Consider the following 27,092-nt stretch of genomic DNA (forward strand, 5'->3'; position numbering starts at 1 on the left):
CCCGCATTTCACCGGCCATCGGTCGAGAAGTTGCATGTCAAACAGCAACAGGCGAACCTGGACCCGCTACCCAGTCAGGGATGGCAAGAAGCCCAAGACCAAGCGCCTGCAGTCCAAATGGTCAAGACCATGATTGAACAAGGTTCTGTTGGAATGGACCCTGCTGCTCCTCCCGAGGCCCAACGGCTGTGGAAGGAACGAGCCCGGCTGCATCTGGACCAGGGAAAACTGTATCGGGAACTGATCAACCCGAAGACTCATGAGAAGGTTTGTCAGCTGGTGATTCCTCAGGCTAGTGTGCCCACAGTTCTATGGGCTTACCATGACGGTGCCGGGCACTTTGGGTGGAAAAAGCTGGAGATGCTGTTGAGAGAGCGGTTCTATTGGAGTGGGATGCGGGAGTCTGTGGAGGCCTGGTGCCGAGAGTTTGGTCCCTGTGCACTGAAAAGAAGGGACGAGGCCAGCCAGAAGGCCCCTCTACGCCCTCATCAGCCACTGGAGTTGGTCACCCTGGACCACGTCAAACTCACCCCTAGCCGAAGTGGGTACACTTACGCCCTGACCATCATAGACCACTATTCGAGATTCATGGTGGTTGTCCCAGTCAAGGACCTGACCGGCCGTACCGCCGCTAGAGCATTCCAGGCCTATTTTTGCCGACCGCACGGGTACCCGGAGAGGGTGCTTACCGATCGGGTTCCGGCTTTTGAAGTGGAGGTGTTTCAAGAATTCTGCCAGTTATACGGCTGCAAGAAGATTCGGACCACGCCTTACCATGCCCAGACTAATGGCATGTGTGAGAAGATGAACCATCTGGTCCTGGGTCTCCTTAAGACGCTACCGTTAGAAAAGCGGAACCTGTGGCCAGAAAAGCTGCCTGACCTGGTCGACATGTACAATAACATTCCCTCTAGCTCTACCAAATGTACACCAGCGTATTTGATGAGAGCCCGGCCGGGCCGGTTGCCGGTGGACCTAGAAATGGACTTGGAAGCTCCAGAGACCCTTCCTTCGACTGCTGGTTGGGACACTCGGCGGAGAGCGCAGTACCGACAGGTCCAAGAGTAAGTGGAAAGGAACCAGTGTCGGAGCCGGGAACAGCAAGAACAGTACTTCAACAGGCGGGCTCCAGCTGGCCCCTTTAAACCTGGGGATGTAGTACTAAAACGGAAAAGAAGAACCCACAAGCTTGATGACCAGTGGGAGAGAACCCCGTATGGGAAGACTTCGGCCACAGTTTGCAGGGACCACCTGAAGAAGTGCCCATCTCCATTGAAGGAGGCATCTGAAGTTCCGGCCCCCGGACCAACCGGGAAGAAAGAAAAATAGGTGATCCACACGGTAATGGGTGACTTCCCAGAGGACTGGCCTACGGAGAATGGCGCGGTGATTATTCCGGTAATAATGTTCCCACAACCCGTGGAGGAAAAGGAGACGGAAGTAACCGCCAGTGAACCAGTGCCCAGGGCTGCATCTGTACCTAGTCCCCTTGGGTCTCCGCCTGCCCCACACGAAATATGGGAAGAGGAACAGGTTGTCTCCTCTGTCCCCTCGCCTGTAACTACTGACATTGGGCCCCGAAGGTCCACCCGCTCCAACCTAGGTAGGCCCCTGCTTAGGTATAGGGAAACCGACATTTAGGGGTGCAACCTGCTGATTGTGTAAATATGTGAGTGAATGACAATAATAATCCGAAAGATCATCTGATTATCTACGTGATTATCCTGGCCGTTGCCGGCAAGTTGTCCCCGGAGGGACTCTGTGTGTTTTTACCACCCACATGAGAAACTGCTCATGAACATGGCCGAGAACTGGCAGGCCACCCACGACCTGGTGGGCTTGTAAATAGTATTGAAGGGATGGAAACCGTTGCTGCTTCCGGAGAGGCAGATTGGAGGAAGGGCCCACAGCAGAGCAGGCTGGGGCCCAGCCACCACCAGGACCGGTGGCCATCCTCTGGGGGTCAGGGGTCCCCCTGGACGTGGGGTCCCCTGAAGTGACAGTCGGGTGCGAGTAACCGTACCCGTTCCCGCTCGGGCAGCCTGAAACTGAACTGGGGTCAAGGGGTGCTGCCCACTTCTTAGGGACAGCATTAGGGCTAGGTTGCTTGGGTGGGAGAGCGGAAGACAGTCGCCCGTCATTATTAAAAATGTTTTATGTGCAACGTTCAAGTGACCTAACATAAATGCTTATGTTTTATATGTTTACATGTTAATTTATATTTTACAGTTTTGAAAAAAATAAAACCGGTGATGGACGGGCAGTCCGCGGACGGTCTGCATTTCACCAAGGGGGAATGTGGCGCCCTGGACTAGCCAGGTCATCACAGGTAACACACATACACCCCCACCCCCATTAGACAGTAACATTAGCCAAACACAAAACCCTTGTTGCCTCCCTCCAGGGTCTGATGTCCACACCAGGTGGGGCGGAGCCAAGCGGTTGGCCCCACCCACCGAGGAGTTCACAGGCCTGGAGGCGGGAAAAGTGACACAACAGTGGAGGAGGTTGAAGTGAGAGGAGTAAAGTGGAGAGTGTCTGGGTTTGTGGCCCAGGCACTGACAACAAGGTTGGCAGACGGTGGTGGCCGTCTGCAGGAGTGGTGGATCAACGCGGAACCGTAGGACCGGGGTCGAGCGGTGGCCTGCCGGTACCGAACGGGGAGTGAAGTGAAGCCAGCACACACAGGCAGGGCCATCGGACCCCGACTAGGCTTGGAGTCGCCGTCAACAGTCAAATCCGAGTGTGACAGGAACCCCAGGGGTTTCCTAACAGTCAAAGACCCGTTAGAAGGCAACTGTCCGCACCGTGAGGGTATACAGCTACCGCCTAAGGCTAGAAACCCAAGGGCCAGCGCCTGCGGGCAAACGGGCTCCTCCGGCATCCATACACCGGGGAGCGGACTACCGTTGGGGACCCATCGTAGTCAAACAGTACACAAAGGTGCAGGGAAAGACAGCCGCCATCAACTGTCCGGGGAGAGACACTGCAGCCGGCCGCGGGACCCGTCCATCCAGCCGTTTGGTTTACCGAGGACTTTGTGCATCTCTTACTGAGTGAGTACACCCGTGCCATCCGGCACCGCGCCGCGCTGTCCCTGCAACCCTGCACCTCACCAACCCTGCCTCCCCGTCACACCACCGGGCCCCGGGACCACCGACCCCTACCCACGGAGGTGGAAAACAACATCAAAGGGGGAAACGTCGTGCTAATGGATACGTGTAAGTATAAGACCCTATGCTTAGACATCCTTAAGGATACAGATAACTATGAAAAACTAAATGGCAACCCCACCATTAGTTACACACAGCAACTACGAGCGATTCTTGATAGGGCACTGGAAAGTAATCTCATAGTCAAGTCTGAGTTTGAGTTTTTGTTACCAACCTCTCCAATCATTCCAACTTTCTATTGTCTCCCAAAAATTCATAAGGGGTTTGATCCCCTACGTGGGAGACCTATCGTCTCTGGAATTGGCAGTATTACCCAGAATGTGGGGATTTATGTGGATAAGGTATTGAGACCTTTTGTGCTGGCTCTTGGGTCATACTTGCGTGACACCACGGATCTCTTAAAAAAACTGGAGGGTGTGGTGTTGGATGATGAGACTCTACTTGTGAGTATTGATGTCGAAGCACTCTATTCATCTATAAAACATCAAGATGGTTTGAGGGCAGTTGAATACTTTCTCAGAAGTAGAGGTAGACAGTATGATGGTCATAATGGCTTTATTTTGGAACTATTGGACTTTGGCCTTAAATGTAACACCTTCACCTTTGGGGGCTCCTTCTTCCACCAGCTCAGGGGTACAGCGATGGGGAGCCCTAGTGCCCCGTCGTATGCTAACCTGACCCTGGGCTGGTGGGAGGAGACTATTATTTTTGGAGAGGACTCACCCATCCCAACAGATAAGATACTTCTTTGGTGTCGTTTTATAGACGATGTGTTCTTACTGTGGAGGGGTAATGAGTCTGAACTCATGGATATGGTTGCAATGCTTAACATCAATGCACTTGGCCTAAAGTTCACATTCGAATGGAACAAAGACAGACTCCCGTTCCTTGACGTGCTGATTGAAAGAGGTGTAGATGGTCAGATTAGGACTAGTACATACCGAAAACCTACAGCAACAAACTCTCTCTTGAGGTGGGAGAGTGGCCATCCTAAGAGCCAAAAGAAGGGGATTCCTAAGGGTCAATTTTTGAGACTCAGAAGGAACTGCTCGGAGACCCCCCTTTTTTTGGAACAGGCGGCAGACCTGAACACGAGACTAAAACAGAGAGGGTACCCAGAGGGGGTCATTGACCAAGCTTTCTGTGAGGCGAATGAAAGAAACAGGACGTCCCTGTTAAATCCGGCCCCACGAAATAGTCCTAAGGAAGATGTGGTACGCTTTATAACTACCTACAATAATGGGGCTGAGGGCTTCCGTAAAATCCTTAACAACCATTGGTCAATCCTTGGGATGGATAATGACATTGCACCCGCTCTAACACCACTTCCCACCATTACCTTTAAAAAGGCGCGCTCATTAGGTGACAGGTTGGTGCACAGCCATTTTACCCCCAAAAATTCCTCCTGGATCCGAAGTGACATAAAAGGCTGCTACAAATGCAGTGAATGCGTAGCATGTGGTTCCATAAAAGTGGGGAAAAAATTCCATTCTGCTGTGACCGGCAGGGACTACACCATCAAACATTTTATCAACTGTAGATCAAAAGGTGTTATTTATAAAGCTACTTGCACATGCCCAAAAGAATATGTGGGAAAAACCAAGAGAGAATTTAGACGTAGAGTGGGTGAACACCTAAGAGATATCCGTAACAAAATTGACACTCCATTGGCAAGACATATCTCTGAAAAACACAATGGTGACCCCAACTCCGTCCACTTTCAGGGAATTGATCTGGTACCACAGCCTATAAGAGGGGGGGATTGGGACAATCTGATCCTAAAACAGGAGACGAGATGGATTTTCTGGCTCAGGACAGTGAGACCCCTGGGCCTAAATGAGATGCTATCCTTTGCACCCTTTGTGTAACCTAGCAACAGGGTGAGTTTTCTGGTAGGGCTATACGACGGCCGAGTGGGGACACCATCCACCGTGTCTTTAGGGTGCCGACCCCCACATGATAGGCAGTTGTAAGACCAGAAATTAGGGCCAGTTCATATGGTGATGGGTCTTTTTTGTTTCCCATCCGTTTGGGTCCAGGTATTTCTCTAATTGTCCCTGACCAGATTTCCCTTCTAGGTGTTCAAAATAATTCTTCAGGTTCCCTCTCCCCGCCCCATTCCCCCACCATGCCCCCCCCCCCAGTTCTTCTGTACCATAATATATGAATTGTGTTTGAAATTGTCCGTTTCACCATAATGGCACAGCCATGTCTAACCTGGATCGACTGCTTCTGGGACAGTTATGTCCCAGGGCAGGACTCTTTGGAATGTTTGCTATGTCAATATTCTCGTACATGATGACCGCAGGCTGGTGCGCCTGCTGCACTGCTAAGATGCAGCGGCCTTTCATCTGCGCATGCGCGGAGTGTCCTGCGTTCCAGGACTCTATCCTGGGTCGCATGCGTCTCAACACGGAGTGACCCGCAGGAAGTGGGCGGGCACCCGTGGGGCGGATGTGACGTCACACGCCTGTTTTCAGAGCGGCAATGCTCTGTTATTTAAACTTAATGCCGGCGCTCGGCATGGTGGCGCAGTACCAGTAATTGCCACGTGTCGGGACCTTGGTGAGTACACAACTTATATCTGGTCTTCCGAAATGAGGCTGTTTGATTTATATGAGGCCGGCTGTTCTGTTTTGGAGACTTATTCTATTTTTTTGGACCCATATAGTGGCAGATGTACCGGTCCTATGAGGGACATATTAATGTGGCATTGGATGTGTGTCTGAACCCTGCGGCGGACATGCCGGTTTCATTGAAAGACACCATAATCCTTCTCTAATTCTCCTGATGATCAATTGAAACGCGTTGAGAAAGAGGAAAAAAGTTTCTTTGATATGACATCGGAGTTGTCTATGAGGGGATCCGTGGAATACACGTTGAAGCCATAGGATCTTAATATAATGTGGCAACTCCGTTTGCCTACACTTATTGCGGCTGAGGAACATTCACCCATAATGAACTGAAGACGGGTGAGATTGTTGCCTTTTATTCCCTATCACACAACATTTGATGAGGGTTATTTATTGCCGACTATTTATTGTTGTCTGTGACAGTATATTCCTAATGTTAATGATATAGGATATCACAGCTGGTGACAATTTTTAGGCGCATTTGCGCTATATATGTTTGTTTGGTCTCTTCTTTTTTAAAATCTATATATATAATTGCCTTATTCTGTCTGTCTGTCTGTCTGTCTGTCATGCTCCGAAATTGTGTCCTTACGGTGACACAAAGCTGATTGGCCGCTGGGCTCGCCATGGCCCCGCCCCCCCACACGGATTGGCCTCTCGCCCCGGCTCTCTGCAGGCCCCGCCCCCCTCACGCAATGCACGCTGGCTGTGGCCCAACTGACACGGAGCCGCAACTCCCAGGTGAGTACACACACACATCAGATCACACTCACTCTCACACACACCTCACACATCACAACATGCTGGGATATCGCTTGCTTCTACACCGGCTCCGTCAGGATCCCGGCAGCGCCAGACATAACCTTGCGATGCTGGGATCTTAACGGAGGCCGTGAAAGCTGGTAACCATTATACACATCGGGTAACTAAGGTCCCTTAGTTACCCGATGTGTATCATAGTTACCAGTGTACACCGGCTCACACTCACTCTCACACACATCGCATCCACACATCAAGGTCCTGCAGCTGCAGAACATACATAACATAACAGCACACACACACACACACACACACAAATCAGATCACACTCACTCACATACACACATCACATCGCATCCACATACTCACAACATCCTGGGATATCGCTTGCTTCTCGGCGGCGATATTGTGCTGTGAGCTTCCAGGACCTGACGGAGGATCACATGGCCAGAAGCATGTGATATCCCCGGATGTTGTGAGTATCAGCGCGTATGTGCAATATCGTCAGTGTCTGTGTGTGTGAGTGTATGCGATCGGGTGTGTGTGTGAGTGTATGCGATCGGGTGTGTGTGTGAGTGTATGCGATCGGGTGTGTGTGTGAGTGTATGCGATCGGGTGTGTGTGTGAGTGTATGCGATCGGGTGTGTGTGTGAGTGGATGCGATCGGTTGTGTGTGTGAGTGGATGCGATCGGTTGTGTGTGTGAGTGGATGCGATCGGTTGTGTGGGTGAGTGGATGCGATCGGTTGTGTGGGTGAGTGGATGCGATCGGGTGTGGGTGAGTGTCGGCAGAGGAGCACGGCGTGCTGGAGGAGGCTGGGAGCAGAGAGGCTGATCTTGGGGAAGGCTGGGAGGGGGGAGCTGATGCTGAGGGAGGCTGGAAGGAGAGAGGCTGAGCAAACGTGCTCCATCCGCCATACTGCGCACTCCCCATCGTGCTGCATCCCCCATGCTGCGCACTCCCAAACGTGGTCCATCCGCCATGCTGCGCACTCCCAAACGTGGTCCATCCGCCATGCTGCGCACTCCCAAACGTGGTCCATCCGCCATGCTGCGCACTCCCAAACGTGCTCCATCCGCCATGCTGCGCACTCCCAAACGTGCTCCATCCGCCATACTGCGCACTCCCCATCGTGCACCATCCGGCATGCTGCGCACTCCTAAGCGGATGGAGCATGATGGGGGGTGCGCAGCATGGCGGATGGAGCACGTTTGGGAGTGCGCAGCATGGCGGATGGAGCACGTTTGGGAGTGCGCAGCATGACGGATGGAGCACGTTTGGGAGTGCGCAGCATGACGGATGGAGCATGTTTGGGAGTGCGCAGCATGCCGGATGGTGCACGATGGGGAGTGCGCAGTATGGCGGATGGAGCACGTTTGGGAGTGCGCAGTATGGCGGATGGAGCACGTTTCGGAGTGCGCAGCATGGCGGATGGAGCACGTTTGGGAGTGCGCAGCATGGCGGATGGACCACGTTTGGGAGCGCGCAGCATGGCGGATGGAGCACGTTTGGGAGTGCGCAGCATGGCGGATGGAGCACGTTTGGGAGTGCGCAGCATGGCGGATGGAGCACGTTTGGGAGTGCGCAGCATGGCGGATGGAGCACGTTTGGGAGTGCGCAGCATGCCGGATGGTGCACGATGGGGAGTGCGCAGTATGGCGGATGGAGCACGTTTGGGAGTGCGCAGCATGGCGGATGGAGCACGTTTGGGAGTGCGCAGCATGGCGGATGGACCACGTTTGGGAGTGCGCAGCATGGCGGATGGAGCACGTTTGGGAGTGCGCAGCATGGCGGATGGAGCACGTTTGGGAGTGCGCAGCATGGCGGGTGGAGCACGTTTGGGAGTGCGCACCATGGCGGATGGAGCATGATAGGGGGTGCGCAGCATGGCGGATGGAGCACGTTTGGGAGTGCGCAGCATGGCGGATGGAGCACGTTTGGGAGTGTGCAGCATGGCGGATAGAGCACGATGGGGAGTGCGCAGCATGGCGGATGGAGCACGTTTGGGAGTGCGCAGCATGGGGGATGCAGCACGATGGGGAGTGCGCAGTATGGCGGATGGAGCACGTTTGGGAGTGCGCAGCATGGCGGATGGACCACGTTTGGGAGTGCGCAGCATGGCGGATGGAGCACGTTTGGGAGTGCGCAGCATGGAGGATGCAGCACGATGGGGGGTGCGCAGCATGGGGGATGGAGCACGATGGGAGGTGCACACCTCCCCCCAACACACACACACACGCGCACTGCACAACACACACACACTAGGAATCACAAACAACGCCCTACACAGACACCCACACACACAGACAACGCTGCACACACAAATATACGCACATACTGCACAACACACACATTGCTCAAAACATACCTCCCCCCAAAACACACCACACCCACACAAACCGCACAACACACACACACACACAACGCTACAGACACACAGCGCTCCACAAACAACGCAACACACGCAACACACATACAACACCGCTCTCACCCCCCGCGACACTCAGAACATGTACAGCGCCCTACACAAACACTTGGTAACTACACACAACAACATCTATATATATAACAAAAATCATACATGAACTACACAATACGTAAATTCTAGAATACCCGATGCGTAGAATCGGGCCACCTTCTAGTATTATAATAAAAGGTATATTTTAGGCGTATTTATCTATTGGTGGATTACCCAGCTGTTATATCGGAAAACAACATCCCAGCTGCTCCCTACCATCGCTCCCGGGATCCCCGTCACCAGCAGCGGTGGTGCCCATCTTCACCACAACCCGTGGGTGGCTTCACGGACTAAATCCCCCAAAACCAACCACCCTTTTCACTCACGGGCGAGGAGCGCCGCTCGAGTCCCCGGATCCGACCCACCGCTCGAGCCACCGAGCAGCAGCCGCAGCAGCGCCGGACCCGAGTGTTAGCGAGCGCAGCGGTGGCGTCCTCCCCGCCCGCGACATATGTATATATATGTGCAATGCTCTGTCTGTGGGGGGGTGGAGTGTGCAATGCTCTGTCTGTGGGGGGGTGGAGGGTGCAATGCTCTGTTTGTGGGGGGGAGTGTGCAATGTTTTGTCTGTAGGGGGGTGGAGTGTGCAATGTTCTGCCTGTAGGGGGGTGGAGTGTGCAATGTTCTGTCTGTAGGGGGGTGGAGTGTGCAATGTTCTGCCTGTAGGGGGTTGAGTGTGCAATGTTCTGCCTGTAGGGGGGTTGAGTGTGCAATGTTCTGCCTGTAGGGGGGTGGAGTGTGCTATGCTCTGTAGGGGGTGGAGGGTGCGATGCTCTGTCTGTGGGGGGGTGGAGTGTGCGATGCTCTGTCTGTGGGGGGGTGGAGTGTGTGATGTTCTGTCTGTGGAAGGGGGGGGTGGAGGATGCGATGCTCTGTCTATGGGGGGGGAGAGTGCAATGCGAACTGCCTGTCCCCCAGCCTTTGTTTCTGCCTATACTAAGGAGGTGAATCCATCTAACGATAATCTTAATTTCCAGTGTGGTCACAACAAGTGGAGCTCATGCAGGTATTTAATGTGTTAATACCTTTTAGTAATTTTGATGGCTCATGTTCTTTTGCTATCAAGCAATTCATTAATTGTAATACGACTCCTCTTTTATATCTTGCTTCATGTGACATCTATAAGTTATATTATGTTGTACCTCCCACAAATGTAAAACTCGCATTGCAGAACATGTGCAGATGCTGCTCCTCAGCCTCTTGTGGGGGATGCAGGTCCTCAGCCTCTTGTGGGGGATTCGGCTCCTCAGCCTCTTGTGGGGGATCCGGCTCCTCAGCCTCTTGTGGGGGATGCGGCTCCTCAGCCTCTAGTGGGGGATGCGGCTCCTCAGCCTCTAGTGGGGGATGTGTGACGCCCTGGACACCCCATGGGTCACAGGTCACTACACACACAACATACACCCCCACCCCAGTAAGGTACCATCAGTCAACCAAAAGACCTGATTGCCTCCCTCAGAGTCAGACAGGTACACCAGGTGGGTAGAGTCAGGCGGAAAGACACACCCTCCGAGGAGTCTGCTGGCCTGAGGCAGGAAAACACAAGTAGATGAGTTTGAGGTTTGGAAGTGAGAGGAGTGAGTTCTGCTTCGGGCCTGGGTAGGAGCCCAGGACCCCAGATCAGTCAGCCAGGCAGACGGTAGTGGCCGCCTGCAGGAGACCGTGAATACGACCAGCGGCACCGTAAGGGACCGGGACAGGGTAGTGGCCCGCCGGAACCGAACCGGGGAGCTAACTGGATACCGGAGCACCAGGCAAGGTACTCGGACCCCGACTAGGCTATAAGCCACCACCATAGTCAAATCAACTGATTGCGGTCTGGACCTCAGGGGTTCATTCCCACCTAAGTCCCGATTGAAGGCAACAGCCCAACCCGTCCGTATAGTAGCCACCGCCAGAGGCCAGAGATCCAAGGGCCAGCGTCTGCGAGCAAATGGGCTCCTACGACACATACACGCCTGGGAGCGGGCTACCAGTGCCCAGGCACGGTAGCCAATATCACATAAAGGTGCAGGAGAAAGGTGGACATTACCAACCTATCTGGAGAAGCTGCAGCCGGCTGCGGGCCCCGTTCGTCACCCAGTTTGGTTTACCAGTGACTCTGTGTGGTTTAATCGTGAGTACACCAGTGCCATCAGGCACTGCACCGCGCTGCACCGCAACACTGCCCCTGCACCCCGGCCTTCACCACCGGGCCCCGGGACCAACAACCCCTACCCACGGAGGGGTCAACACCTAGGTGCGCCCCTACACCGCTCCCGGGATACCCCGTACCTACACCGCAGCGGTGGTGTCCACCATCACCACAACCCGTGGGTGGCGTCACGAACTTTCCCAAAACAACCACCCCACAACCCCTGCGTGCACCACCACTACACCCTTCCAGAGCGACGTGACCCCTGGGTACGGAGGCGCTCGAGCCACCGACACATGCGAGCCTGGACTCGAGCGGCTCGGCGGTCGCAGCCGAGGCCGCGGGGCGGTACAGATGCGGATCCTCAGCCTCTAGTGGGGAATGCGGCTCCTCAGCCTCTAGTGGGGGATGCGGCTCCTCAGCCTCTAGTGGGGGATGCGGCTCCTCAGCCTCTTGCTATGAAGGTTTATCGCGGCACTTCGCAGAGCAGCACCTGGGGTCCCTGTCAGCTTTTCATGGATAGACCTCCAACAGGAGGGGATTGGAGCAGTTACTATATAAAAGGGAAGCTCATTGGATATTAAAGCTTGGAACTAGCTTTAAAGGGCTGAATTACACAACTGATCTGTATTACTTATATTGATATCAGGGCTGGACTGGTACTAAAATTCAACCCTGGCATTTGGGGGTACACTCTTTGCATGGTGAATGTGTAATATCTTTGTGCACTTGTAGATTGTGTAACCCGACCATATAACATGTAGTCACGGCTGCATCCAGTATTACAGCTCAGGCCTGTTTATTGCTCTTATTTATTGCAGGACCTGGTGAAGCCGCTATTTTCCCTACAGAGCTGGATCTCGCAGATAATGAAGAGGATGCTGCTCTCCACATAATGCTGCGGTCACATAGCTGATGGGCAGGGATATAAAATCCCCCTGAACTAATATTGATGACCTATTCTACAGATAGGTGATCAGGGAAGCTGTTGTTGTCACTGGTGCTAATTTTGGACATATACCACTTAGGGAATATGCAATGAAATTTTTGGGGGGCAGATCCCACCATGGAAACTACTATGAAAAATACAATGAATGACCATCTGCCCTACTCGCTGTGCACAGGTTCAGGATTTTGAGCATCTTTTACCCACTTCAGGTCTCTAAAACCACCAAGTGATTAAAAGAAGTGACCACTCCATTCTTCTGGTGTTTTCCACTCGGAAAACGCTCTGTATTTTACAATGCACATCAATGGGAAGGCTCGGAAGATGCCAGAATCTACAACTCCCAGCTTGTCCTTAACAATGGTAAGGAGATGCTGGGAGTTGTTGTTATCAGACTCCGGACCATACAGGAACCACAATGCTGATAAGATGCAGGCAATATCACAAATAATCATTTACATCCAGGTACATAGGTGACATCTTCTGAGTCGTTCCCATCCTTTTTGTCTCCACACAGTACAGACGCCATGATGAGGTTTTGTGCCCACTGCTCGTTTCTGAAGACCTCCCTCACTCCCTCTTAATTCTTCAGCAGCACTTCCCGACACAGCACCTTTAAAAATAAAAGTAGTATTATACTGCCCCATAAATATAAATATCTCCCATGCTGTGCACCTGAAGAAATAATTGCTGTGCTTCCCCCATCACCACACACACACACACACAATATAATGCACCCCCATCACCACACACACAATGCAATGCACCCCCATCACCACACACACACACAATACAATACACTCCCCATCACCACACACACTACAATGCAATTATCCCCATCACCACACACACACACACAATACAATGCACACACAATAGAATTCACCCCCCATCACCACATACACACATTACTATGCACCCCCATCACCACACAAACAGACACAAAACAATGCACCCCCCCATCACCACACACACAATACAATGCACCCTTCATCACCACACACAATACAATGCACCCCCCATCACCACACACACACACACACACACACACACACACTACAATACACTCCCCATCACCACACACACTACAATGCAATTACCCCCATCACCACACACACTACAATGCAATTACCCCCATCACCACACACACACACAATACAATGCACACACAATAGAATGCACCCCCCATCACCACATACACACAATACTATGCACCCCATCACCACACAAACACACACAAAACAATGCACCCCCCCATCACCACACACACAATACAATACACCCTTCATCACCACACACACAATACAATGCACCCCCCATCAGCACAGACACACACACACACACACACAATACAATGCACCCCCCATCACCACACACACCTGCCCCCCAACCTCTCGGAATACAGCACTCCCCCTCTGCCTGTCGCAGAGCTGTGTTCCTTCACAAATGTTCCCCACATTATGTGCACTCAGATTCTCCCCACTCATCCCTATTAATTAAACCTGTCATCTTCGGCTCCTCCATGGAGCACTTACCGTTGCCAGATGTGTCTGTGTCTCCTGCAGAACTGTGTTGATGTCAGCAAGGTGCTGATCTCATCACGTTGCTGCACGTCGGGGGCGGGCCGCAGTCATGTCACTACACACTGTTCAAATGTATTTACGTCTGAGAGACGCAAATACATTTCAATAGGAAGGAAGAAGCTGTGGTCACCGTTACCGCCACGCTTCTCAGTAGTGTTTGCATGCCAGGCACACTATCAAACAACAGGGCTGGTGTGGCGCCCCTGACTTGGTCAGGCACCACAGAGTATTGCACCCATGCGGGAACAATGCTTCCAGGTAATCTCCAAAGGCCAAGATGAGGTGCACACACAAACATATAGTGACCAGGCCTCCCACATTACCAGAGGGGACCCTTGGGTAGCCAGAAGGGGTTAACTTTCAATTCCCAGCTGGGGGTGTGTTCAGGGGCTGGTTGCTAGGAAGCAGGGCAGAGAGAGAGAGGAAGAGGAGAGTCTGGAGGAAGAAGTTGAAGTGTGTGGAAGGGGGCAGAGGAGCTCTCGTGTCAGACAGGTCCTGAGGAGTGCAGTAGCTGAAAGCGGGGGAGAAAGGAGTACCGTGGGTCGGCCTGAAAATCATCCAGAGAGAAGGGTGGCTGAGTACGGAGATCCCGGTATCCGAGCACACAAGGGGAACTGGATCCCCAGTACAGGCAGCAGATCATCCAGAGCTGCTCAACCCACAGGTGGGGATACTTTATGCCCTCACCACTACTACGCAGAGCTCGGGCCAAGCAGCAATCATCGGGCCCATAAGGGGACAGGGCCAGAAGCCATCCCACCAAGGCCACGCTGCCGGCAGACGAGCCAGAGAGAGGGGAGCAGGGTGGTAACAGCTTCCCTGGAGGGGTCCTACCACGCTTCAAGCAAAGGATCCTCCTAAAACAGAAAGAGTGCAAGGAAGGCGAGTGGACAGCTACCCTCAGAACGGCCTCCTGGAATTCCTGGTTCAACCTGGTTATCACAGTGTCGCCCGGGCATCTCACCGTGACCTCCAAACAGTGAGTAAACACGTTGAAAGACTTCTTGGACTGTGTTTGAGTCATTCTGCGACCTGTGGTCCCACACACATACACCGGGGCCTGGGGCTTGCCTCACTCTCAGGGGGCTAATATACTGACTGCACCCACCATCAGCCCCAGGCATCCCTTAATCTGCAGTGGCGGTCCCCGCTGACCGCAATACTGAGAGTGGCGTCACGACAATCCTAAAAGAAGGTTCCCTACCTGTGACCAGACTGTTCCATCCACGTGGAGTCCCTGAAGGTACTGCACCGACACATACTAGCGGGGCTTCACAACTTCTGGCGTCACGAACAGGATAAGGACTAGACCTGTTCAGACAGGTGACCGTGTGCCTCAGAGGTCCGACCGCAAAAATTGAACCGCCGCCATATTGCCATCTTCAAAAGCGCGCGCTGCAGCCCGCGCGAGGGAAAAGAGCACCGCCCACGAAGAGGTGTGGCCGCCCCAGAATCCCCACAATTCGGAGAGCGTTCTGACCCAGGAAGTGGAAAGGGAGCGCGCAGATTTTTTTGAAGAAAAATGGACGCTGCAGGAGGTAATGCCCCTGGTCAGGGCGACGCAGCCCAAGCGATGCCAGCCCCCGTCGCGCTGGACGCAGCAGCGCCCGGTGCCGGTGCCGCGGTCGCAGCCGCGCCGGCCGAAGTCTCCCCCATAATGCCAGTTTCCTTGCTGTGTGTCCCAGGAGCGCAATGGCTGCCCCAATACGCCGGTAAAATAGACACGCTGACCGGGTTTAAGAAGAAGATCAACACCCTGCTAGACATGCACGCGATGACTGGTAAGCAGAGGGCCGCTGTGGTGCTGGGACAATTGACTGAAGCAGCAGAATTGGAGGCTGAGTCCTGGACCAATGATGACCGGGGCTCTGTTGAGACCATCTTTGCCAAACTAGCAGCTGCTTTTGAACACCGCACAGAGGGAGAGCTGAGGACGGACTTCTATAACTGCCGTCAGAAGCCCCAAGATAGTATAAGAGACTATGCCCTCAGGCTGCAGGCTGCACTACGGGCTCTCAAGCTGGTGGACCCTGTCAGTGATCAGGAAGGAAACCGGATGATGAAGGAACAATTCTTGCGGGGCCTGCGCTCTCCTGAGGATGGGAAGCAGATGAAGCTGTGGTCCCTGGAACACCCTGACGTGGACTTTGCCATTCTGAAAGACAGGGCAGTGAAAGCACTCCAACCTCCTGTGGACACAGACCCCGTCGCACCAGCATGGCCTGCCAGTTCCACGGCTGCAGGAGCGGAATCCTCCTCGCAGACCCTAATAACTGCAAAAGGACTCAACGCGCCAGCAGAGACCATAAGTACGCTATCCTCCCAGGTGCAACAGCTCACTAAGGACGTCGCACAAATCCTGAAAGCAATGCAGTTGCCCTCAGAGACCAAAGTCCCTCATCGGATCCTGCTAGCTGACAACCCAGAGGACGTCCCTTGGATGCGGAGGAAAAGAGGTCCCCCAACCCGAGGCAGGAGCAGTGATCGCTATGACTCATCTGGACAACCCATCTGTCGTCGTTGCCAGGAGGCAGGACACTATGCAAGGGCCTGTCCTTTAAACGAGCCAAACCTGGGGCCGGGGGCCAGTCCTCAGGATTAAGAAGATCAGGCCCAGTTCGCTGCTGTGATCAGTACGTGGGTGGACGTCCTGTCCTGTCCATCGTCCTCGACGGGATCCCTACCCCGGCATTATTGGACACCGGCTCTCAGGTCACCACGATCCCGTATGTCCTTTATCGTAGGTTTTGGTCGGACGACGATCTCCGACCACCGGACCCCTCCCTCACCATCTATGCTGCCAACGGACAACCTATAGACCAGATCGGGGTCAAAGAGGTAACCATAAAGGTGGGAAGGCAGGAAATGAAGGGACAAGGACTGATTGTTGTGGACACTGATATTAGAGAAAGGAACCCGCAAATGATTTTAGGCACTAATGTCATAGAAAATTGCCTAGGGGAAGTGTTGTTGTTGCTTCACCAGATTGTTGAAGGTGCTGAGGGCAGGTCGCAAAGAGCCTTGCAAAAGGAGATCCGAATCATTCTGAGGAAGCAACAGGTAAAACAGACTGGCGGTGAGATTGGTAGTGTACGGGTGATGGATGCAAACCCCATTGTGATACCCCCACGGAGTGAAATGATGATGTGGTGTAGAGCAGCGGTAGGTCTCAGAGGACAAGATTACCAGGCTGTACTAGAGCCCACTCATTCAGACCACTGGCCCACGATTCTGACAGCCAGGGGGGTAGTTGATGTACACAAGGGACGAGTGCCTGTACGAGTGTTGAACTGTGGGGAGGAGGAAGCCAGACTACCAAGGTACGCTACCATAGCCAAACTGTTTACATGCTCAGATGACGCCATAACACCTGTAGGTCCCCTGACACAAGCTGACTCAAAAGAGGGCGAGACCTCCCAAAAGCAGTTAGAGGATTGGTGCCAGAAACTACACGTGGGGACTGACTCTACACCCGACTACCAGAAACATGGGGTTTACAGGGTCGTGCAGGAATACGAGCAGGTCTTTAGTAAGAACCCACTAGACTTTGGTAGGATCAAAGGGGTGCAACATCACATACCCACAGGCAGTCATCCTCCCATTAAGGAAAGACATAGGCCTATTCCACCAGCCCATTACCAGCGCACAAAGGACATGCTGAAGGACATGAAGGAGGCAGGCGTCATAAGGGACAGTTGTAGCCCCTGGGCGGCTCCCCTGGTCCTGGTAAGAAAGAAGGATGGCACGATGAGGATGTGTGTGGATTACAGACGGATAAATCAGATAACACACAAGGATGCCTACCCTTTGCCAAGGATAGAGGAATCCCTCGCTGCCTTGAAAGCCTCTAACTACTTTTCTACCCTAGATCTTACTAGTGGCTACTGGCAAGTATCTGTAGCAGAAGAAGATCGGGAGAAGACGGCCTTCACCACCCCAATGGGCCTCTGTGAGTTCAACAGCATGCCATTTGGACTCTGCAATGCCCCCGGGACCTTCCAGAGGCTTATGGAATGCTGCCTAGGGCACCTCAACTTTGAAACCGTCCTGCTCTACCTGGATGATGTCATCGTGTACTCCAAGACCTACGAGGACCACCTGAAACACCTGGCTGAAGTCTTTGAAGCACTATCCCGATATGGAATGAAGCTGAAACCATCCAAGTGCCATTTACTGAAGCCAAAGGTCCAGTACCTAGGTCACGTGGTCAGTGCAGAAGGAGTAGCACCGGACCCAGAGAAGGTCACAGTCATCCAGGAATGGCCCACACCTACTACCGTCCGGGAGGTACGTCAGTTCCTTGGCTTGGTAGGCTACTACAGAAGGTTCATCAAGGGCTACACGAAAATGGCAGCGCCTTTGCAAGAGCTCCTGGTAGGCCACCCCAAGAAGAGAGGAAAGATCTCCGGCCCGCCATTTCACTGGGGAGAAGCAGAAGAACACTCCTTCAGACAAATGAAAGGGGCCTTGACGGGTGAAGAGATCCTAGCCTACCCTGACTACGGTCTGCCATTCGTACTGTACACAGATGCCAGTAATGTGGGACTGGGAGCAGTGCTTTCACAGGTGCAGGGAGGCAAAGAGCGTGTGATTGCTTACGCCAGCAGGAAGCTCAGGCCTACTGAAAGAAACCCGGAGAATTATAGCTCATTCAAGCTAGAGTTCCTGGCCATGGTATGGGCTATCACAGAGCGGTTCAAGCACTACCTGGCAGCCACCAAATTCACTGTCTTCACGGACAACAACCCCCTGACCCACTTGGATACTGCTAAGTTGGGTGCCATGGAGCAGCGTTGGGTAGCCCGACTGGCGAATTATGACTTTACTGTCAAGTATCGAGCTGGCCGCAAGAACGGCAACGCAGATGCTCTGTCCAGGATGCCTCACCTAGCAGACGGGGGTGAAGATGAAGATGATCTTGAAGAGATTGAGCTGCCAGCGTTCCATCGCCATGGAGCAAAACAGTGTCGGCAGTCGCGTGCCAACCGCCAAGAGGTGACCCTGAACCCACTACCTCACTACAACTGGAAGGAGACCCAGGAGAATGATCCAGCGGTAGGCTTGGTAAAGAAACTGATCAGCCAGCCTGGCGCCAGCCTTGACAAAGGAGCCCCACCTGAGGCACAGTACCTATGGAAGGAGAGGGGTCGATTATTCATCTATCAAGACAAACTTTACAGGAGCATCATTGACCCGAGGACGCATGAGAAGGTGTGGCAAGTGATTGTACCACAGAAGGATACGAGGATGGTGCTAGAAGCCTATCACAATGGTGCAGGCCACTTTGGTTGGAAGAAACTGGAGGCCCTACTTAAAGTAAGATTCTACTGGGTGGGCATGAGATCTGCCCTAGAGAAGTGGTGTCGAAACTGCGGGCCCTGCAATCTTAGAAGAAAAGACCAGCACAGCCAGAGAGCACCACTCCAGCCAATCCAAACTAAACGGCCTCTGGAGATCGTGGCCCTGGACCATGTAAAGTTGGCACCCAGCAGACAAGGCTACAACTACGCTCTCACTATGGTTGACCACTACTCCAGATTCCTGGTGGTAGTACCAGTCAAGGACTTGACAGGTCAAACTGCAGCCAAAGCTTTCCAAACACACTTCTGTCGACCACATGGCTATCCAGATCAAGTGCTCACTGACCAAGGACCAGCCTTTGAAGCTGAAGTGTTTAAGGAGTTTTGTAACCTATACGGCTGCCAGAAGATCCGTACTACGCCTTACCATCCCCAGACCAATGGCATGTGTGAGAAGATGAACCACATCATTCTCGACCTTCTGAAGACGCTCCCACTAGAAGAACGAAGTCGGTGGCCGGAAAAACTGCCCGATCTAGTGGACATGTATAACAACATCCCTGTGAGTTCCACGAACTGCACACCGGCATACCTGATGAGGGCCAGACCAGGGAGATTGCCAGTAGATCTGGAAATGGGAGTTGAGACCCCTGAAGACCATCTACAAGGTGCTGATTGGGATTCCAACCGCCAAGCCCAATACAAGAAAGTACAAGAGTGTGTGGAGCGAAGCCTGACTCAGCAGCGTGAGAAACAAGAAAAAGCCTACAATCGAAAAGCACCTGCTGTTCCTTTGATGCCAGGAGATATAGTTCTCAAAAGAAAGAGAAGACGTCATAAACTTGACAATCACTGGGAAGAAGAACCCTATACTGTGTTACCATCGACGCTTAGCAATGAAAAGACATGCCTTATCAGCAAAGATGGAGGAAAAACAACAGCTGTCGTTTCTAGAGATCGCCTAAAGAAATGTCCTGAACAACTAAGAATCCCTGAAGAAATTCCCAACCCTTTTGCCAGTTCAAGAACCAAAAGAAAAGATGATCCATACTGTACTTGGAGATTTTCCAGCAAGTTGGCCTCAATACAATGGAGCAGTAGTTATTCCGGTTATTACATTCCCTCAATCTAGAGAAGCAAGAGACCCAGAAGAACCTGTTCAGAACCTGGAAGAGCCAAATGTAGCTGAAGCAGAAGACCATGCACTGGTATCAATACCCAGTACACCCATTATTCACATTGAGACACATACATCGGGTGGGAGGACACAACCTCAGACAGATGACAGTATAGTACTGCGTAGATCAACCCGCAGCAACTTTGGTCAGCTCCCATTACGCTATAGAGAAAGTACAGTTTAGTTCAAAGTGACTGTATGAAAGGTAATGTTTAACCTGTTTATAGTTAAGTAACGTTTAAGCGAAATGTGCCCACAAGGACTATTGTGAGACCTCCTTAAAATGTTAGACCACTGGTTATGAACTGGCTTTAACCACAAACTTTGCATTGTAAAAAGTTGCCTCCTTGGTATCAACCCCAGAGTCTGCCTGTTGAGGGGCATGGCTCTGCACCAACAAGGGGGCACGCCTGTTTATGGGGCCTGCCCTCCAACACTCGGAAGCGGGTACGCCTGTTTATGGGGCCTACCTTACACCACTCTCCTCAGGAGAGGAAGATTGGAGGAAAGGTCTGGGGAATGTGATGGCCCAGACCTGGTCACCAAAAGGACCGGCGACCTACCTCCTGGAGGTTTTTGGGTGGGTTTCGGACATGTGGGTGGTTGGTGGTGAAATGGTACCTGGTATGTTTAAATGTAAATGATTGCCCCTGTGTGGGAAAAGTTTGTATTTACCTTTTTTCTATCTCCTGTCTTTGCAGCCCGAGGACGTGCTGATGATAACTAAGGGGGAATGTGGCGCCCCTGACTTGGTCAGGCACCACAGAGTATTGCACCCATGCGGGAACAATGCTTCCAGGTAATCTCCAAAGGCCAAGATGAGGTGCACACACAAACATATAGTGACCAGGCCTCCCACATTACCAGAGGGGACCCTTGGGTAGCCAGAAGGGGTTAACTTTCAATTCCCAGCTGGGGGTGTGTTCAGGGGCTGGTTGCTAGGAAGCAGGGCAGAGAGAGAGAGGAAGAGGAGAGTCTGGAGGAAGAAGTTGAAGTGTGTGGAAGGGGGCAGAGGAGCTCTCGTGTCAGACAGGTCCTGAGGAGTGCAGTAGCTGAAAGCGGGGGAGAAAGGAGTACCGTGGGTCGGCCTGAAAATCATCCAGAGAGAAGGGTGGCTGAGTACGGAGATCCCGGTATCCGAGCACACAAGGGGAACTGGATCCCCAGTACAGGCAGCAGATCATCCAGAGCTGCTCAACCCACAGGTGGGGATACTTTATGCCCTCACCACTACTACGCAGAGCTCGGGCCAAGCAGCAATCATCGGGCCCATAAGGGGACAGGGCCAGAAGCCATCCCACCAAGGCCACGCTGCCGGCAGACGAGCCAGAGAGAGGGGAGCAGGGTGGTAACAGCTTCCCTGGAGGGGTCCTACCACGCTTCAAGCAAAGGATCCTCCTAAAACAGAAAGAGTGCAAGGAAGGCGAGTGGACAGCTACCCTCAGAACGGCCTCCTGGAATTCCTGGTTCAACCTGGTTATCACAGTGTCGCCCGGGCATCTCACCGTGACCTCCAAACAGTGAGTAAACACGTTGAAAGACTTCTTGGACTGTGTTTGAGTCATTCTGCGACCTGTGGTCCCACACACATACACCGGGGCCTGGGGCTTGCCTCACTCTCAGGGGGCTAATATACTGACTGCACCCACCATCAGCCCCAGGCATCCCTTAATCTGCAGTGGCGGTCCCCGCTGACCGCAATACTGAGAGTGGCGTCACGACAATCCTAAAAGAAGGTTCCCTACCTGTGACCAGACTGTTCCATCCACGTGGAGTCCCTGAAGGTACTGCACCGACACATACTAGCGGGGCTTCACACTGGCACAGCATAGTGCGCTGCCTCCTGGTCCTGCTGCAGCTAGTGTGCGCACGGCAAATAATGCTGTCCAGCCTGCACACTGCTGAGCAGAGCGGCGGTGACTGCAGATAGAGAGGCCCACTACAGAGAGCGGCCCACTACAGAGAGCGGCCCACTGCAGGGAGCGGCTCACAGCTGGGAGCGGCCCACTACAGGGAGCGTCCCATCTGGCATTTGCCAGAATTGCCCTATGGCCAGTCCGGACCTGATTGATATGCATGTTTATTACCAGGTTATTATTCAATGTATTCATTATACATAATTTATGTTAATTTGTGGCATTATTATTACTATTATTATTAATTATTGGTCATTTTTCTTTATAGAGTTTGGTGCAATATCTGGTCCAACAAAGAATTATTCCTCATCCAATGAATATGAATGTTTTCATCTATTGGAAAGAATCCCACAAGAGAAATAAAAGAGAATATTTCTATGTGTATATATTCTTTGTACTTTTGTATTATATGGTGTGTAATTATATTGTAATCTATTTTTGTAAGTTGTGTCATTTGCTCATGTCTTGGTAATTTTGTTACTTCCTTGACGGTGTTTGTTGCCCACCCTCAAAGGTTGTGTGGGTTTTAGAAGTGGGTTGCATAATAATAATAATAATAATAATAATAATAATAATCTTTATTTCTATAGTGCCAATATATTCCGCAGCGCTTTACAATTCAGGAGGATCATATACAAACAAGTAACAGTTATAGAAAATACAAAATTTAGGGGGAAAAAAGACAACCCTGCTCGTGAGAGCTTACAATCTACAATGAGAAATGGGGGGGGTGGGAAGGTACAAGTGCTTATTTACAATGACATTCCAGCCATCTCAAGGAAATGGGGGATAGATAATGGCTTCCTGGACCAGTTGGCCAGAACCTTGAGATGCATTTGGGTGCCATGGAGTTTGACGTGGGGTTATGTTGTGAGAAGTTGTAGCGGGACTATGTGAATTGAATTTGATTAGGGAGTGTGATAGGCCGCAATAAAAAGATGCGTTTTTAGGGTGCGTCTGAAGCTGAGTAAGTTGTAATTTGTCCTAACTTCTTGGTGTAGAGCGTTTCAAAGGATTGGTGCAGCTCAGAAGAACTCTTGAATCCGGGAGTGGGAGGTTCGAGTTAGTGTGGATGAGAGTTGAATGTCATTTGCAGAGCGTAGAGAACGGGTGGGGTGATAGACAGAGAGGAGGGTGGAGATGTAGGGGGGTGCCGCACTGTGGAGAGCTTTGTGGGTGAGAACAAGCAATTTGAATTGGATCCTGTGATATATGGGCAGCCAGTGCAATGATTGGCACAGTGCAGAGGCATCTGAGTAGCGGTTAGCCAGATAGGTGACTCTGGCTGCTGCATTAAAGATGCGACTGTAGAGGAGAGAGTCTAGTTAGGGGGAGACCAATTAATAGAGAGTTACAGTAGTCAAGGTGAGAGTGGATCAGGGACACAGTGTGGGTTTTTGTAGTTTCCATTGTGAGAAAGGGGCGGATTCTAGAGATGTTCTTGAGGTGCAAGTGACAGGAGCGGGCAAGAGATTGTATGTGGGAGGTGAAGGAGAGATCAGTGTCAAGTATAACACCCAGACAGGCTTGCTGCCTAGGACTTATCGTTGTGCCACACACAGAGAGGGAGATGTCAGGTTTAGGAAGGTTGGAAGACAGAGGGAAAAGAAAAAGTTCAGTTTTGGAAAGGTTAAGTTTCAGATAGAGAGCAGACAAGATGTTGCAAACTGCAGTCAAGCAATCACTTGTGTTCTGTAGTACAGCGGGGGTGAGCTCAGGGGATGAGGTGTATAGCTGTGTGTCATCATATCATCAGTCATAAAGATGGTACTGAAAGCCAAATCTGCTGATGGTCATTCCAATTAGGGCAGTGTAGAGGGAGAAAAGAAGAGGGCCAAGGACTGAACCTTGAGGGACCCCAACAGTGAGAGGAAGAGGAGAAGATGTGGAGCCAGCAAATGATACACTGAATGAACGGCCAGAAAAATAGGAAGAGAACCAGGAAAGCACAGTGTCTTTTAGGCCAACAGAATGGAGCATAGAGAGAAGGAGATGGTGGTCAACAGTGTTGAAGGCGGTAGAGAGGTCAAGAAGGATAAGCAGAGAGTGGTCACCGTTACGTTTTGCTGTCAACAGGTCATTGGTCACTTTGACAAGGGCAGTTTCTGTTGAGTGTTAAGGGCAGAAGCCAGACTGTAAAGGATCTAGAAGAGAGTGAGTGGAAAGGTAGCGAGTGAGCTGAGAGTACACCAGGCTCTCCAAGAGTTTGGAGATGAAGAGTAGATTGAAGACTGGTCTGTAGTTGCTTGTGCAGGACAGATCATGGGAAGGTTTTTTTTTAATAATGGAGTAATGATAGATGGTTTGAGGGGGGAGGGGAAGATACCAGAAGAGAGGGAGATTGAAGATTTTAGTTAGGTGTGTGGTAACAACCAGAGAGAGGGACTGGGGTAGGTCTGAGGGAAAGGGATCAGTAGGTCAAGTGGTAGGACGAGAAGAAGAGAGGAGCCTGGAGACTTCCTCCTCTGTGACTGGGTCAAATTTCGAAAGTGAGCTGGATGGGATATGGGGAGGGATGGGATTCACAATGCTTGGTGGCTGGGAGCTGATCTCTCGGCAGATGTTTTCTATTTTTTCTGTGAAATACGAGGCCAGGTCATCAGCATGAAGGTCTGTGATGGGGGTCTGTACTTTGGGACTGAGGAGGGAGTGAAAGGTGTCAAAGAGCTTTTTTGGATTGTTGGATAGTGAGGAAATAAGGTTGGTGAAGTAGGTCTGTTTGGCAAGATGAAAGGAAGAGTTGTAGGTCCTTAAGATGATTGTAGTGGATGAAGTTTTCTGGTGTGCAGGTTTTCCTCGATAGGTGTTTGGCACTCCTAGAGCATCGCTGGAGAAATCAAGTTTGGGATGTGAGCCAAGGCTGTTTTACTGTGTTTGGAGGTTCTAAGGGTGAGGGGTGCTGCTTGGTCTAGGGTACTTCTGAGTGTGTCATTGTAGTGCTTTACAGGCATATCAGGACAGGAAAGTGAAGAGATAGGGGACAGTGATGAGTTTAAAGAGTCTATAAGGGTCTTAGAGTCAATGGCCTGTAGGTTTCTGAATGTGTGATAGGTGGGAGTGTGCTGGGGTGGACGAGGGATTGTGAGCTTGAAGGAGAGGATGTTGTGGTCAGAGAGGGGAAGAGGTGAGTTGTCTAAGTGAGAAATTGAGCAGAGGTGGATAAAGACCAGGTCAAAGGTGTTAGCATCTTCATGTGTCTCAGAGGATGAGAGCTGTGAGAGGCCAAGGGAGGTGGTGAGAGATAGAAGCAGGGATGCAGATGGGGAGGAGTGGATGTTCATGGGTATGTTAAAGTCTCCTAGGATGAGGGTTGGTAATTCTGAGGACATGAAGTGCGGCAGCCAGGCTGAAAAGTGGTCAAGGAACTGGGTAGGTGAGCCTGGTGGATGGTATATGACAGCTACTCTGAGGGAGAGGGGATAAAAGAGCCTGATGGTGTGGACCTTAAAGGATGGGAATGAGAGTGATGGAGCTGGGGGGATGACCTGGAAAGTACATTGTGGGGACAGGAGTAAACCGGCTCCACCACCATGTCTGTTTTCAGGTCTTGGTGAATGGGAAAAGTGTAAACCACCGTGAGAAATGGCAACAGGGCAAGTAGTGTCAGAATCCTGAATCCAGGTTTCAGTGAGGGCTAGCAGGTTAAGAGAGTTATTGACAAAGTAGTTGTGGATGTAAGGAAGCTTGTTACATACGGACATTGGATTCCAGAGAGCACAATTAAAAGAGGGAAGTGAGGGTGTACAACTAATTTTAATAAGATTATCAGGGTTTCTATGGGAGGGAGGGGAGGGGGTAAAGTTAGCATGGGGTGTACCGGGATTAGGAGAGATATCACCTGAAAGAAGTAGCAGTAGAAGGAGAAAGATCAGTTGGTTTTGGACTTGTGGCATGGCTTTTTCTGCAAGACCCTGGAGCATGATGGATTGAGATTATTCAGATAGGTGAAAAGAGCCTGGGACCTGTACATAGGAGAGGGGAGGAGAGAGGAACTGATGTGGATGAGTGGTGATGGAGGGGGGACAGGGCGGTGAAAGTGGACAGTAAAAGCATATAGGATGATAGAGATATAAATAATGGTCATGGTTGACACAGAAGGTGACTGACTAACTGCCATTGAAATAACTGCCCAGCACTTAGCAACGATGGCACTTTGCATAAGATGGCACGCATGCAGGCACCCCACACATGTGCACCCCTTAAGGAGAAGGGGCACACAAATATATAAGGCAGTACACTTTGATATTGTCTTGATTAAGAACAGTCATCTGTTTGAAATGCATTGACGGACAGTGTGTCCCTTTTTTTCAATCATGCTTTTTTTCATGGATTATAATGGTTTTTAATAAACTTTCTTTTAATTAGGCTGTTGCTGGATTTCCTCTCTTCTATGGTGTCTCATAGACGCCTGCCATCACTAATCTAGGACTTAGTGGCAGCTATGGGCTGCTATTAACTCCTTATTACCCCGATTGCCAACACACCAGGGCAATCAGGATGATTCGGGTAAAGTGCTGGGACTGTTGCATCTAATGGATGCTGTAATCTGGGAGGCTGCAGGCTGCCATTTTTAGACTGGGGGGCAGCCTAATAACCAAAGGCCTCCCCAGTCTGAGAATACTAGCCCCAGTTGTGTGGCTTTATCTTGGCTGGGTATCAAACTTGAGGGGACTGCACACTGTTATTTAATTTACTGTACAATATAGACCCACCCACTAGTGTCTTTGGTTGTAGCCAGACAGCTGTCATTCAGCATGGGGGCACATCTGATTGAAACCAATTACAGCCACTGGTGAGTGAGGGAGGCGTAAATATGTATCAGCCTAATGAGCGGCCCAGGAAGAAGAATCAGAGGCTGCAGGAGCAGTGTGACAGCCGCGCCGGTGATCATTGAGTATATAGCACTTGCTCCTACCTCTTTGTGCCGGATTCTGGTCCCCATAGACTTTATATGGG

This window comes from Anomaloglossus baeobatrachus, chromosome 4 (genome assembly GCF_048569485.1).
Source record: "Anomaloglossus baeobatrachus isolate aAnoBae1 chromosome 4, aAnoBae1.hap1, whole genome shotgun sequence".
Classification (NCBI taxonomy): domain Eukaryota; kingdom Metazoa; phylum Chordata; class Amphibia; order Anura; family Aromobatidae; genus Anomaloglossus; species Anomaloglossus baeobatrachus.